Below are 4,778 nucleotides of genomic sequence, written 5' to 3' on the forward strand. Positions count from 1 at the left end.
AAACAAAGATAAACAAATGGGACCTAATGAAACTTAAAAGCTTTTGCCCAGCAAAGGAAACTATAAACAAGACGAAAAGACAACCCTCAGAATGGGAGAAAATATTTGCAAACAAATCAACGGACAAAGGATCAATCTCCAAAATATATAAACAGCTCATGCAGCTCAATATTTAGAAAACAAACAACACAAGCTAGTGGGAAGCAGCCGCATAGCACAGGGAGATCAGTGCAGTGCTTTGTGACCACCTAGAGGGGTGGGAAGGGAGGGTGGGAGGGAGGGAGACGCAAGAGGGAAGAGATATGGGAACATATGTATATGTATAACTGATCCACTTTGTTATAAAGCAGAAACTAACATACCATTGTAAAGCAATTATACTCCAATAAAGATGTTAAAAAAAAAAAAAGTGGGCAGAAGACCTAAATAGACATTTCTCTAAAGAAGATGTACAGATGGCCAAGAGGCACATGAAAAGCTGCTCAACACCACTAATTATTAGAGAAATGCAAATCAAAACTACAATGAGGTATCAGCTCACACCAGTCAGAATGGGCATCATCAGAAAACCTACAAACAACAAATGCTGGAGAGGGTGTGGAGAAAGGAGAACCCTCTTGCACTGTTGGTGGGAATGTAAACTGACACAGCCACTATGGAGAACAGTAAGGAGGTGCCTTAAAAAATTAAAAGTAGAATTATCATATGACCCAGCAATCCCACTACTGGGCATATACCCAGAGAAAACCATAATTCAAAAAGACACATGCACCCCAATGTTTATTGCAGCACTATTTACAATAGCCAGGTCATGGAAGCAACCTAAATGCCCACAGACAGAAAAATGGATAAAGAAGATGTGGTACAAATATACAATGGAATATTACTCAGCCATAAAAAGGAATGAAATGGGGTCATTTGTAGAGACATGGACGGACCTAGAGACTGTCATACAAAGTGAAGTAAGTCAGAAAGAGAAAATCAAATATCATATATTAACGCATACATGTGGACTCTTGAAAAATGGTACAGATGAACCTGTTTGCAAGGCAGAAATAGAGACACAGATGTAGAGAACAAATGTATGGACACCAAGGGGGAAAAGCAGGGGTGGGGGATTGGTGGGATGAATTGGGGGATTGGGACTGACATGTATACACTAATATGTATAAAATAGATGACTAATAAGAACCTGCTGCATAAAAATAAATAAATAAAATAAATTTTTTTTAATAAAAGAAAAGAAACAAACTGGAGAGACATTACAGGACATATGACAAGCCGAGGGTTGTGTCTGCACTATAACAAATCCACAGATTCATAAGAAGGAAAGTGACTCCAAGGAAATGGACAAAGAACATCAGCAGACAGAAAGTTAAGTAAGTATAAATGGCCAACAGGCATGCTTTTATAAGACAAATCATTAATCAATTAGACCTGAGCGTGTGCTGGGGCATCTTTCCAGCAGCATCTGGAAGCACAAGCACTTGTCCCAAAGCCTGTGAAATACCTGAGACCTGGGAATGGCCTCCTGTCGGGAGTCAGCATAGGGACACCCCTGGATTTGCCTGGCAGAGCCTCTCCCAACTCAGGTGGGGGTCCCTTGAAGACAGGGTGTCCCCAGGCCAGAGTCCCCAAAGATAGGATCTCCCCAGGTCAGCGTCTCCCTGGGTTCAGTGTCGCCAGGGGAGGGTCCCTCCCATCTGCCCACAGGGCACCCCATGGTCTGTCACAAGAAACAGACCACATGGTCGCTGCTGAGGATGAAAGGTGTCTGGAGGCAGAAGCCGGCCCCCTTGGTCTTGCAGAAGGTCGTCCCACCATGGGGGGAGGGGGCAGTACCTGGGGGGGAAGGGCGCGGAGCAGCGTTGGGGGGCCCTCGGGGAAGGTGGGAGGCGAGGCGGGCGGGCTGCAGGGCCTCCCGTGAGCGCCCCAGAGCCGGACTAGCCCCCCCAATCCCCGCACCCAGTCCTGCAGGAGAGGGTGGGCACGGCGGGTCTCCCCTCGCTCAGGGATCGGTGCCCCGGGTCCCGCCGTGCGGTGGGCGCCAAGCAGGGTCCTGGGTGCCGCCCTGAGATGTCCGGGGTCAGCTGAGCCGTGGGGAAGGAGATTGGAGACCCCGCGTTTCCGAGCAGCCACACGAACACACACACACGCACGCGCACGCACACACACGCACAGCGAGACCCCAGGCGCCTCGCCTTCCAAGCCCTCAAAGGCAGCAGAGGGACCTGGCAGAGACGCGGAGAGTCCGGATCAGTGGGCCGAGCTGGAGTGGGGCCCGCGCAGCGGACGCGCTCCCGGATCACGAGGAGGGCCTCCTGCTCGGGGACGCTGTGATTTCCAATAAAAATAACGACCGTGAGCAATTACAACTGCTTCAGATACAAGCAAGAAAGAGCGGATGAAGGGAGTCGGGAAGGAGCCGCGGCGCCTCCTGGTCAGCCCGGACCCTCAACGTGCTGCCTGGGGGGCGGATTTTAAACCCACTTGCAGTTCTTCCCCTGAACCTCTTGGAAGCAACTCCGTCCCTCCCCAAACGGGCTTGCGGGTCTCCTCCCCAGGACAGCCCCCACCCCACCCCCGCCCCCACTGCTCCACGTGTAGGCCGGGCCCCTACGAGAGCCGCTGGCCTGCGCGGCTTCAGGCCCCTCCCCTGTGCCCACACTCCACTGGGAGAATACAGTAGAGGTAAGGGAGACCCTGCACCCCAAGCTCACGCCCTTTCCAGAGGTCACCCCTTGAGGACTGTCCTGGAGCTGTCCTTGCATTTGCACATATACACGCACACCGGCTTGCACACGCAGACAAGCACACCCACCACACACCCGCTCAGACACAGTCCTTGTCAGTTTAATTTGTAGGAGCTTTTCTATTGGTCATAGTAACGCTACCTGTTATCTATGTTGGGTTTTTTCCTTCCAATAGGTTCTTGACATTTACTTTGGGATATGATGTCTTTTACCAAAACAAGTTTTTTGGGGTTTTTAAAATAAATTTATTTTATTTATTTATTTTTGGCTGTGTTGGGTCTCGTTGCTGCGTGCCGGCTTTCTCTAGTTGAGGCGAGCGGGGGCTACTCTTCGTTGCACTGCGCAGGCTCCTCTTATTGCAGAGCGCGGGCTCTAGGCGCGCGGGCTTCAGTAGTCGTGGCACGCAGGCTCAGTAGCTGTGGCTCGCGGGCTCTAGAGTGCAGGCTCAGTAGTTGTGGCGCACGGGCTTAGTTGCTCTGTGGCATGTGGGATCTTCCCGGACCAGGGCTCGAACCCGTGTCCTCTGCATTGGCAGGCAGATTCTTAACTACTGAGCCACCAGGGAAGCCCACAAAACAAGTTTTTAAATTTTTAGATAGTAAGACTTCCCTGTAAAACATTTGGGTTCTCTGCCTTGCTCAAGGAGGATATATTCCCCAAATCATTTTCTTTTAGTATCTTGTATGGTTACCTAGCAAGTACGTTCATACTTTTTGTTTTTCCATGTGCACAGCCTGTCTGGAAGGAATTTCAGGGTGTGATGATTTTTTTCAAATTATTTTTAACGGGAACTTCCTGGAGGCAGGAGCCTACAAACACAAACACGTGAATATATATTCTTCATTCTTCCTTCACTACGTAAAGAGAGCAGATCAAATGCAGCCAAGGACGCCCCCCGGGAAGGAGCTGGAGGCTGGTGGATATTTAGGGCCAGTATAGTGCCCAATAGAAAAACAGGCTACACACATGAACAGACTGCAGAAAAGGAAATCCATCATTAATGATATGAAGAGATAGTCAACGTCAGATAGAACAAAAGATAATTAAACCATACTGACACCCATCTTCCAGCTCTCAAGGCAAAACCCCCAAAGTTTGACAATACACTCCGGAAGTGTATCTGTCAGCTGCTGCTACATAACAACCAGACACGACGTCTCATGGATGGGACAGTTGAAATTTATTTCACTCCTGAATCAGCCAGGGCAGCTCTGCTTAAGACTGCTGGGGCTGCCTCAGGCCCGACTCTCGCCGAGGGGCTGTGAGTCAGTGGGGAGGCTCAGGCCAATGGCAGTGGCCACCTGGGGAAAGCTGTCCTCGGGTGGAGGTCAGGGGTTCCCAGACAGGCAACAGGTGAGAAACAGGTGAGTCTCCTCTGGCCCGGCGGGCACCGTGCTCACCCCCTCAGCCCCCATCCCAGCATCTGAGAGCTGGGGACACACTCCACCGTCAGTGGTGGGAACTAGGGCTCCTCCGAACTCTGCCACGGGGACAAGGGGAGATTGAGTGCAGTGGTGCAGCTGCCCGGGAGGGTGACACCCCGGGACTCAGCGGTCCCCCCACCCTGTGAGCCTTGTGCAAGATGCACGCAAGGTGGAGAGACACAGCAGATGCCGAGGGCACACACGACCCCGTTTACCCAAATGTCAGCCCACGGGGGAAACTGAGCCTTTGTGTGGGAAGTGTGCACTTGTGCCGGATGGCCTACAGTAAACCAGAGTGCGGTCACCGTGGAGCAGGGCCGTTGGGGTCAGGGGTCAGGGTGAGAGCCGATCAGGACATGCACCTTCCTGAATGTATCTTCTATTTCACAATGAAATGGTGAAGGAAATACGGAGAAAGGACGAGTGAATAAAGTAAGTATTAAGGAGGAGTCTCTAAAATCAATGCTGATGTGAAAGGGCTCCAGGCTGTGGCCTCCAGGCTAACGTGTTAACTAGGAAGAAAAGTCAGCATTTGATCTGCTCTCTTAATGCAGTCAAGGAAGAATGAAGAGTATATATTCACATGTGTTTGTGTTTGCAT

Source organism: Physeter macrocephalus, chromosome 8, assembly GCF_002837175.3.
Source record: "Physeter macrocephalus isolate SW-GA chromosome 8, ASM283717v5, whole genome shotgun sequence".
Lineage (NCBI taxonomy): Eukaryota > Metazoa > Chordata > Mammalia > Artiodactyla > Physeteridae > Physeter > Physeter macrocephalus.